The 12,143-nt window shown below is 42.1% G+C and overlaps 1 protein-coding gene across 4 annotated transcripts in view; it reads left to right on the forward strand.

Moving 5' to 3' along the window:
• VAV3 (vav guanine nucleotide exchange factor 3) overlaps window positions 1-12,143 on the forward strand; it is a 318,799-nt gene that overhangs the window by 239,387 nt on the left and 67,269 nt on the right. The window lies entirely within an intron of this gene.

Genomic DNA, 12,143 nt, shown 5'->3' on the forward strand with positions numbered 1-12,143 from the left:
ACTGCGGTGTTTTTCATAGAACACTCTGATGGAGACCTCAGACTACCAACTGTGGCCTGCATTTTATGAATGCCACTTAAGATACAGAGCGCAATGTATCCAGAATAAATGGATCGGCATCACCATATAAATGCTCATAAATTCTTCTTTATTAGGATTTCTACAGGAGCACAAACCCTTACAAACATAGAATGTTTATGTGGTTCAGCCCGGGTGGGCATCAGTAATAACAAAAGCTCTCATCGGAAACAGCTAGATAAATAGGCAGCACCTGGTCGGAAGGAGAAGCAGGGAAAGGTGACAAATTATCCCCTTTCCAAAGCATCCTCCATCCACATAGACAAGGACACCTATAAATCAACATGAAAAATAATAATCAACCATCAAAAAAAAGAGAACAGATATCAAAAACCAGCGCAATGTGCAGTAACCATTGTGGTGTCTGTCAGAGGAGAGATAGTGAGATCCACTCTCCATTATAAATAGCTTGTATAGATTCACTTTGTTTCTGACTTTATGGCTAAGCTCTTGCAACTGTCTTTTATTCTCCTGTCCACAGAAGGACCTCAGAAGTCCTCACTCTGCAGTAAGGACACTCTCATTTGACCACGGGATGAATTGTTGGAGCTTATAAAAGAACTCAAGCAAATTCACATCCCAGTATGAAAGTTATTATACCCAGTGAAGTGACTAGCCTCAGATAATACACAGACATGAAACAAATCCTCCTACATAAGTTTTACCTGTTTATCTGCAGTGTTCTTTTCTCTACAGCTGTCCAAAGTCCAGACTTTATACAGCTTGTCTGAGCTGTCAATAAAAAAGTGGGCAGGGAGCTGAAATTACACTCTGCAGAGCTTAGTGAGGAGAGCCCTGAGAGCTGATTGGAGGGAAGAGATACACAATTGTCAGCAGTGATGCGTGTTGATAGCAGAGGAACGAAGCAGCAGACCAAAATTACACTTAGTGCTCTAAATTGAGACAAGTACACAGTATAGAAGGATATGTTTTTTCATGTGTGAGGTTTACAACCACTTTATAATAAATCTAATATTAAAAGTGATTTTCTGGGTAATTAAAGTAATAACATTACATGCATGCTTAAAATGTTTCTAAAGCAATTCTTAGTTTTTACCCTAATGCATTCCCTTAAAGTGGAAGTAAACTCCACCATCGTTTTCAGCCAAGGAAGCTGCCCTCTTTGCCTCTGTTTAATCTTCAGCTGCTATGGCGCTGCACATGTGATTCGTTATGACACCAGCCATTGGATGGTTTGATAGTTTGGCTGAGAGCACAGCCAATGTGCAGTTAGCATTCCCAGCATGCCTTTTTTTTTAACTGTTTAAATCGATGTTTTTTTTTTCCACTTTAAGGCAAAACATTTTTTTAGTAGTAATGGAGGTGATCAGAAATTTTTAGCAGGACTGCACCATTGCGGTGGACAGATCAGACACATTTGACACTTTTTTGGGACCAGTGACATTTATACAGCGATCAGTGCTATAAAAAATGCACTCATTACTGTATAAATGACACTGGCAGGGAAGGGGTTAAAACTAGGGGGCAATAAAGGGGTTGAATGAGTTCCCTGGGAGGTGTTTCTAACTGTGGGGGGGGGGGAAATGACTGGGAGTAGAGAGAGATTGCTGTTCCTGATCACTATGAACAGACAATTACGCTGAACTCCCCTGTCAGAACAGGGATCTGTTTGTTTACATTGACAGATCCCCATTCTGGCTCTCTGGAGCGATTGCGGGTAGGCAGCGGACATCGCGGCCACTGGCCATGCGCATCAGCTCTACCAACATGCAGCTGGCGCGTGGGTGCTATAGCTATTAAAAGGACGGCGTATAGATACAGTGATTCCTAGGAACGAGACAACCTGTCTCAGTATAATGACGGCGCCTGGACGGCAAGCAGTTAAAGTGGTTGTAAACCCTCGCATATAGCCAGTGAAGTGAATGACCTCAGGTGATACACAGAGATGAAACAAATCCTCCTACATAAGTTTTACTTGTATATCTGCTGTCTTCCCTTTTCTACACTCTTTTGAAAGTGCAGATCATGCTAAAAATCTTTCTTCCTCTTTTAACAGCACATATGGGCGGGTGGGGATACTGGATTTACACTGCGTGAGAGCTGATTGGAGGAAAGGGACACAACCCCACCTCCACATTGGCAGAGGAACAAAGGAACATGCAGAGCAGTAGTTTGAATAGACAAGCTCCCAGCTTATCTACCTCTCTGCACCCTCAGCTACTGTTATCTCATGCATCGGAGAACTTCTCAGGTGTCTTATGCTCAACTTTCATGAATGGGGTTTACAATCATTTTAAGGTTATGTAAAGAAGCTATTGAAATTTTAAAGGTTCAGCTGAAACTGTAAAATGTAAAATCCCACATTTCAGCTGTAGTAAGCATGTGCTGTGGCTCTCAGGTTATGGCATATACGATCCATGCCAGTGCACTAGGACAGTGATATCAGCGAAGTCTTCAATTAAAGTGAATGAGGACTCCCTGAAGGTGGTGCCAACAATGCAGAGATGCTGTAGATCACTTGGCCTAATCCTGGTCCTTAGGTCAAGTGACCATTATGGATGAGAAAGCAAAGAGTTTTTAGTTTACTGAATCATGCACACAGTTGGATAAGCTCAATATAAAATGTTCATATGCAGTTTTTATAGAGAATTTCTGATAGCGTACCAAATCTATTATCGCAACAGTAACCAGTAAAAAACAACTATGACTTAGTCTCGATAAAGCGTTCTCTAACATCTAATTAAAATGCAGAGAATGTAGGGAGTGCTATAGCTTTCAGTCAGAAGGAGAACAAATATAATAACTAACCAGACATCACATAATTTGCAAGGACATTTTCTGTTAGTTCAATATGTTGCATTACATTTTTAATCTTTTTCTTTTGTTTGAACCCTGCCTCTTTTTTATTGTTAACCCAATATAAATACTGCAAAAAGGAAAATTATGCGTGACTGTGGTTTGCTATGAAGACACAAAATTTGTAGCGTATCTACTACTTGCCTAATAAAGTTACAATTTGTATATACCATATTTTTAAACCCCCCCCCCCCACCCCGCTCAAAAAAAAAAAATGGTGGAAAAGACCTGTGCGTCTTATGGAGTGAATATTGACCAGGACCACCACAGAGTGTGGCCGCAGGCCAGCTCGGGCTGCTCTTTCAGATGTGACTAGGTCCTTGCCAGCCACAGGTCAGGCTGCGTTGTATGGCACAGGCAGGCTGCATTATATGACACTGGCAGGCTGCATTGTATGACACTGGCAGGCTGCATTGTATGACACTGGCAGGCTGCATTGTATGACACTGGCAGGCTGCATTGTATGACACTGGCAGGCTGCATTGTCTGACACTGGCAGGCTGCATTGTCTGACACTGGCAGGCTGCATTGTCTGACACTGGCAGGCTGCATTGTCTGACACTGGCAGGCTGCATTGTCTGACACTGGCAGGCTGCATTGTCTGACATTGGCAGGCTGCATTGTCTGACATTGGCAGGCTGCATTGTCTGACATTGGCAGGCTGCATTGTCTGACACTGGCAGGCTGCATTGTCTGGCACTGGCAGGCTGCATTGTATGGCACTGGCAGGCTGCATTGTATGGCACTGGCAGGCTGCATTGTATGGCACTGGCAGGCTGCATTGTCTGGCACTGGCAGGCTGCATTGTATGGCACTGGCAGGCTGCATTGTATGGCACAAGTCAGACTGCATTTCAATGCCAATGGTCAGGCTGCATTTCTTGGGTACTGGTAAATATATTAGTACATCATTTGGTTCAGAATATTTTTTCTTGTTTTACTACTCTAAAACCTAGGTGCATCTTATGGAGCGAAAAATACGCTAGTTTAGGTTCGTGGATACGTATCTTCTAATTTGGACTGGTTACTATAAGTTTCTCTCTTGTAAGTTAATAGCAGCTTACAAAAATATGGAGAATTCATTGAACTGTTCCGGGAACACACATAGCAGTATAGAAGAGTACAATCTTCTACTTTCCATTGCTGATTTTGAATGACCTTGTATACTGCCGGGCAGGTGAACAGAGCTTGGCACACATGGGACTCTGTCTCTCAGTATGAGGCCATGTACACATGCTTTAATCCTCAGAGAATGCATGGCACATGACCAGGCACTATATAAATCTATTGGGACAAGATGTTGCCTGACCTGTTTTTTTTTTTTTTTCAATTAATGAGAAATATTTACTATTTAAAGCAAAAGTGTAGACCAATATAAAATATTCCTATTAAACTATTCCTATTAAAAATATAAAATACGATGTATTCGTTAAAGTGTAAGTTCACCTTTACAGAAAAATCTGTAAGGTAAACTTACACAGGTCCCCCAGTCCTGCTGACCTGCAGCGCGGCGATCTCCCGTTCTGAGCCCCGGTATTCCCGGCTCCGGTGTTTAGAAATCCCCTCAGTTTTCTCCATTCTTCTTCCCCGCTGTGAGGACGGGCTACGTGACAGCGCTGACCAACTAGAATGCTCCTAAATGTACCTCCTGATGGGGTACGTTTAGGAGATGAAGCTCTGGGGATTTCTAAGCCCAGGAGCCATGAGGCAGCTATACTGGGGCTCAGCGGGACAGGTGGGAGGGGGGCCGTATTGAGGAGGGGGTCTTGTGTAAGTTCACCTTACAGATTTCTCTGTAAAGGTGAACTTACCCTTTAAAGAATATCCTTTTATATGTTTCGTATAATTCCTCAGTGACTGCCGAACAAGCTGCTGAGTAGGCCTGTGCTTTCAACTCACACTGGAATAAATACCATTGTAGGTCCAGTTCACTACTGGTTTGTTCACATGGTTGTCAGTGAAGCCCTAATGAAGGGGGCGCTTAAACCCCCAAAATGAGTTGTCTATTTTTTGAATTATATCCCTGACCTTTAATGGAATAAAGTAGTCTGGACCACTAAGCAGTGGTGTGGCGCTTAAATTTCAACCCTTCTAACATTATATTACAAGCCAAGGAGATGGTGGAGATCCTCTGGGATGTAGAAGCAGGAACCAGATCATTTACACCAACAATAATAATATAACAATGCCAGTAAAATAAATCTACAAGCCCATCGCTATCTTTTCACTTTCTTCAACTAGCTTTATCTCAGTCTTTAGTAGTTTACAGCCCAGCATAATTCAGAATGGGAGAGAAAGGGGCAGTTTAGCAAGCCAATTCGACTTTACTACATCAAAGAGCACACCAAAAGCTGGCTGATAGGAGGGGAGAACACAAGAAGGATCTCATTAGTGTTTTGCTGCTCATTCACTATTCAATCACAGGCTGGGGCAGTCCCTTTCCAGCCTGCATCATAGAAAAGTGAGGTTAGGTCCTTTTCCAGCTGTGATCTTTATCGTTTTTCATCACCCACATTTTAAACAATACAGAGACCAAAGTCTAGTTTACCTGATTATTTTATTTAACACTTAGGACAACTGAAGGACTGATTATAAATTATAGCTTCTGTAATTGTACGTAGTTGTTGCTCAGAGGTTTATTTTCTTCTCTTTGAAAGCTGAACTCCAGGAATTCAGCAACTTTGTAAAAAAATGCAGCCATACTATACGTTTTAAAGATAAATGACCACGGCCATCTGGTCGGTTTGAAACCATCAGGAGTTTTTCATATGACATGCTTGTTTACATCTACCACTGTGTGAAAACAAAATATATATATATATATATATATATATAAGGTTTTAATAAATTGAAACGGTTTTGATATACTACACCATGAAGTGGTTTTTGTCTTTACACCTTTCAACATGAGGAGTGATGCCTGAATCCATGCTGGAGCAGTCTGTGGTGGATTGATGTCTGGGCGTTTTTTGACCACCTATAATCTAGCGATCCAGTTGTAAGGGTAAGAGGCTTGGCTTACTGTGGTGTTGGTGGTAGAATACTGTTCACCTTTAAGTCAAGATTTATTCACCTATCTGGTGCCCCCCGGGATTGATGGGCATTCTTTTTTTCTTTTATGGACATTTAAGCGCTGCATTTTTATATATCATACTATGAGTGAAGTCCAACGAGGTGCATGGCACCTCATGGACATAACTCTTTCATTTATATCTGACAGGTTTCTTGTCCTCCAAGATTATAGCTACCGAAACTCTGACGCTGGATTCTGTGGTCTCAGCTCCTCTAAGTGCAGAGTCAGTACAGCTACAATTCCTGCCCCTCCCCTCCTTATGCCCAATCATAGAAGCCTTTGTATTATGTGAAAACATTCACAAAATACAATGGCTTCTGTGAATGGGAAGCAGAGGGGAGTGGTGGGCACGGCTGCTGTCTGTGCTTTTCTCCACTCAGAGCCGCAATTGTCTCCTCCAGGACTGCCATATACTTGTCAGATATAAATAATAAACATAAGTCTAGGAGGTGGCATGCACCTTGTTGGACATATCTCATAGTATGCCTGCACAATTATCAAAGCTGCTGAATTCCTGGAATTCAGCTTTACATAGTTACAGAGTAGGTAAGGTTAAAAAAAGACACAAGTCCATCAAGTCCAAGGTATGTGTGTGATTATATGTCAGTATTACATTATATATCCCTGTATGTTGCTCTTGTTCAGTTGCTTATCTAACAGTTTTTTGAAATTATCAATGATCCCCATTGAGACCACCACCTGTGGATAATGAGTGAACGTTAAGGTCAGGGTTTTTCAATAGGCAGTAAGGTTTTAGTGTTAATGGGTAATGTTAAAGCTTAGAATTTATATTAATGTCTTTTTTTTTATGCTAATGTTGAGGTACAAACTTACTTGTGTTGATGCCTCTTAACCGCTTTCCACACCCCGCAACTGCACATAAACGGCTGGGTGGGCGCTTCCGCCTTCTGAGTGGGCATTCCTGAACGTCCTTCAGGAGAGGGAAGGACGCTCAGCTCAGATCCCGATGTGCACTTGTCCCCCAGACACGCGGCATCTCGGATCGGCAGGAGGGCTCTGTGATTTGCCCTCCTGATCACATGATGGGTGTGTCCAATCTCAGCCATCATGTGATGTAAGCAGCCTGAGGGGACGTCACAGGAAGCGGGATCACGCAGCCGCATTCCCACGCAGTTGTGCGATCCTGATCTGCCCATGTCTCCCAGAGATTGGGCAACATCGCTCAGAAGGAGGGCTCTGTGATTGGCCCTCCTGATCACATGACGGCTGTATCCAACCACAGCCATCATGTACTGTAAACCGAGAGCCATTGCCAGGTGATCAATCTGCCTCTCCTCATACATAGTCAGTGAGAAGGAGAGCGGATCTGCGAGCTTGAGATCAGTGTGTATGAGCTGCTTTTTACACACTGATCACTCAGCTAGTGTCCCCAAACAGTGAAAAACACAAGCACTTGTCACACATCTGTCCCAGTAAACATCTGTCCCACTGGACATCTGTCCCACTGGACATCTGTCCACATCTGTCTCACTGAACATCCGTCTTACTGAACATCTGTCCAACTGTCCACATCTGTCCCACTAAACATCTGTCCCACTGAACATCTGTCTGTAATCATCTGTCACATCTGCCTTGCTCATCAGGCACATCTGTTACATCTGTCCCTGTTCATCTGGCACACATCTGTCTGTGATCATCTGGTACATCTGTCACATCTGTCCCTGATCATCTGGCACACATCTGTCTGTGATCATCTGGTACATCTGTCACATCTGTCTGTGATCATCTGGCACATCTGTGCGTGATCATCTGGCACACATATGTTTGTGATCATCTGCACATATCTGTCCATGATCAGCTGGCGCACATCTGTTCTATCTTTATAAATGTTCAAAAGACTTATTATGCCTCCTAGAATATACATTGGGATGTTTGCTTTCCAAAATTGGGTCATTTTGTGGGTGTTTCTATTGTGCTGGTGCACCAGGGCCCTCAAAAATGTGATAGGTAGTCAGGAAACGAAATGTGTAATTCATTCTCCTAGAATGCCTGATGGTGTTCCCTGCGTGTTGGGCCTCTCTGTGGCCAGGTTGTAAAAAAGCCTCAAACATGTGGTATTGCCATACTTAGGAGGAGTAGCAGAACAGAATGTATTTTGGCGTGTAATTGCATGTTTATTTATGCCATGTGTGAGAAATAACTTGTTAATATCACAATTTTGTGGGGGGGAAAAATATCTCCATTTTCCAAACTATTGTGGGCAAAAAACTCACTATTCCTCTTGCTAAATACCTTTTGAATGTTATCTTTACAAAAAGGGGTCATTTGGGAGGTATCTGTACTGTCCAGATATTTTAGAGCCTTAAGAAATGAGATAGGCTGTCAGTACATCATGATTAATCAATTTTTAACCTGTTGCCGCCCGGCCATCGTCATTTGACGTGATGGACTTTGGACTATTTATTTATTTATTTATTTATTTTTTAAGTGTCAAACAAAAAAAAAAAAGAAAGTATAATTAACAATAAAAAAAAAAAGTAATAATAATTTTAAAGCGCCCCTGTCCCCATGTGCTCACACGCAAAAGCAAGCGCATACGTAAGTCCCGCCCACATATGAAAATGGTGTTCAAACCATACATGTGAGGTATCGACGTAAACGTTGAAACGAGAGCAATTATTTTGTCCCCAGACCTTCTCTGTAACTCAAAACATGTAACCAGAAAAAAAATTCAAGCGTCGCCTATGGGGATTTTAAAGTAGCGAACTTTGGCTCCATTCCACAAGCGTGTGCAATTTTGAAGCGTGACATGTTGGGTATCTATTTACTCGGTGTAACTTCAACTTTCACAATACGCAAAAACATTGGACTAACTGTTTTTTTTTTTTTTTTAAAGCACAAAACTGTTTTTTCCTCCCAAAAAAATGCATTCCAAAAATTTCTGCGCAAATACCGTGCGAGATAAAAAGCTGCAACAACCGCCATTGTATTCTCTAGGGTCTTTACTAAAAAAACATATATAATGTTTTGGGGTTCTATGCAATTTTATAGCAAATTAATGATGATTTTTACATTTTACATGTAGGAGAGAAATGTGAGAATTGGCATGGGTAGAAAGTAGTTGATAATGCGTACTTTGCGTAGCATAGCTTGTAGACTCTATAGGCATTTCTGTTTCAGCAGGAAAGCAGAATCGGCATGATGATGCTGCCTGTGCTGGCATGTGAAGGCAGCCTGCGATTATACACATATAGAAGACATGCCCTTTGCTGCTCCTCTAGGGAAAGTAAATGACTTAGGCTTAGGCTTCTGAAGCTCTGCCTTGGGATCCACAGTCAATCAATTTCATGGAGGAGGAGTAAAGGGTGTGCCTTGGCAATACTTTAACTTTAAGGATTAGGTTAAGATTTGGAATCAGGGTCAGGTATTTTAACCACTTGAGCCCCGGAAGATTTTACACCCTTCCTGAGTACGTTTTACAATTTGGCACTGTGTCGCTTTAACTGACAATTGCGCAGTCATGCGATGCTGTACCCAAACAAAATTTGCATTCTTTTTTTCGCACAAATAGAGCATTCTTATGGTGGTATTTGATCACCTCCTGCAGTTTTTATTTTTTGCGCTATAAACAAAAAAAATAAAAACGACAATTTAAAAAAATATATATTTTTTTTTTACTTTTTGCTAACATAAATATCCCAAATTTAAAAAAAAAATAAAAAAATTTCTTCATCAGTTTAGGCCAATATGTATTCTTCTACATATTAAAATCGCAATAAGCGTATATTGATTGCACAAAAGTTATAGTATCTACAAACTATGGGTAAGATTTATGGTGTTTTTTTTTTACTAGTAATGGGGATGATGTGCGATTTTTAGCGGTACTGCAATGGACAGATCGAACACTTTTGATACATTTTTGGGACCATTGACATTTATACAGCGATCAGTGCTATAAATACGCACTGGTTACTGTATAAATGTCACTGGCAGGGAAGGGGTTAATACTATGGGGAGATCAAGGGGTTAAACATGTGGTCCCTCAGTGTGTTCTAACTGTATGGGGATAGGACTGACTAGGGGAGGAGACACATGGTTGTTCCTACTTAGTAGGAACAAACGACATGTCTCCTCTTCCATGGCAGAACAGGGATTTGTGTGTCTGGCTCTCGTGCATGCGATTTCAACCGTCGGCCACTGGCTTTTGGTCCCCCGCTGTGCAGTGGATACGCGCCCTCTGGCGGCTCTTAAAGGGAACCCATATGGGGTTACGTGCAGGGGTGCTATTCTATCCCTGTAAAGACGTGAGCCGGAAACCAGTTAAAGGAGTTGTAAAGTCTCTGTGCTGCAGCTGCCCCCCAGAGCCTACCTTTTTCTTACCTGAACTTGATCGTTCCAGCGATGAGCAGGAGCCCAGAAGCTCCAGCCACTATGTCAGAGGTCCTCATTGAAAAGATATATAGCAGCTCCCGCTGCTGTGAATCAAATCCAGTGACATGTGAACCGGGGGTGTGGCCGAGTCCTGTTTGTGTGAATTGCAGCAGGACTCAGGAGCGTGTTTGCAAGAGTGCCCCCATGGAATGCAGCTCACTGAGGGGGCACTTGATGAAGAGGAGAAGCCAGGAGCACTGCCGGGGGACCCCAGAAAAGGAGAATCGGGCCGCTCTGTGCTAAACCCTTGCAGGTGTGTGAGACATGTATGTATTTAAAAAAAAAAAAAACCTTTACAATCGCTGTTAGTTTAAGGTTTAAGATTCAGGTGAAGATAAAGTTAGGTGTCTTGCAATGCCAAAAGCCAAAGCACTAAAAGCTTGGCTCACAGGGGGAGATTTACTAAAAGTGTAGGACTTAGAATCTGTTGTAGTTAAGCATGTTAGTCTATTAGATTCTAACTTCAGCTTAATTAATTAAGCTTTGACAATAAAACCTCAAAGCTTTCTGTGCAGAGCTGCTCCAGTTTAAGTAAATCAATCCCACAGTCAGCATTTCAGAACATCTACAAGTGAACACTTGGTTGAAGATCTGGGTCAGACAACTTTTTATTTCTCATCTTAGCAAATCACATGGATAGCTTTAGCAGGGTAGACATTTGATGAACTGCCTTGTAGGAAGAATGGTATTTCATATTGGTAGCAACATTGCCAGGTGCTCCATATGAGCCATTCTACTGTAAGTATTTATAGGAAGTGATTGCTTTGTAAAACTGTTTTAAGCCTGCGCAATACTGGCTGCGCATATACAGAAGATACAGAACTCAAAATATGTGCAACTGCTGTAAGTGAAAACCACAGAACAAGTGTTGAATCCACAGAAATAGCTAGCTACATAAATCATGCCATTTATACATGCTAATCTAATTTCTCCAGTATAAGTCAACCATGTCCTCTGCACCTTCTACCTCCTGACCTTCCATGCTGGTTACTGAGGCTGGCCTGGCCAATACGTAAAGCTTCATTGTTCCTACTCCCTTCTATAGTCTAAAGAGATCCTGCCCCTAGACACCTCTGATCCTTCTCTTTTCAACTTGTGTACAAATTAACCTTGAACACATTAAACATGAAAATGCTAGGACAATTTTATATGATGCTAAAATAAATTAAAACTCATTAGTTTGTTCCAAAAGAAGATGATACCAGAGAGACAGTAGAGAACCCACACTGGGCATGTTGGTGAATTCTTCTACTTGTTTTACAGCCACATAAGCAAACAGGGTTTCCAGATATCCTTATTACTGACAAGAGATTGGTTTGGACTATAGCAATGCCCAAAGAAAAGATTAAACACTGAACAGGTAGACTGCTTACAGGTGTACATCTTCAGAACTAAAGAAAACCTGTGCTTGTCCCATACGGGTTTGATGCTCCCCTTCCCCGCAGCACATGATCTTTCGGTTGTTACCTGATCATTCAGTTTAGATGCTGGGAGCAAAGACATTACCCAATATCTCTGAATATGGAGGCACATGAGAGGCAATCTTTTTCCTCTCATGTCATAGTGCTGGTACTTGGTGGCTGGGTTTTTATATGGGGCAGAAAAGAGTTCCCAGTTCTGTGTAAGCAATGGCTTGGAGCTTACCCTGAGTTTCCCTTCCTGGTTCATTGTGGGCGGCACAGTGATGTAGTGGTTAGCTGAATGGTCGCTGGTTCGAATCCCAACCATGACACTACCTGCCTGGAGTTTGCATGTTCTCCCTGTGCCTGTGTGGGTTTCCTCCA

Source organism: Lithobates pipiens, unplaced genomic scaffold (genome assembly GCF_037356315.1).
Source record: "Lithobates pipiens isolate NorthernLeopardFrog02 unplaced genomic scaffold, aLitPip1_a1.2 Scaffold_23, whole genome shotgun sequence".
NCBI lineage: Eukaryota > Metazoa > Chordata > Amphibia > Anura > Ranidae > Lithobates > Lithobates pipiens.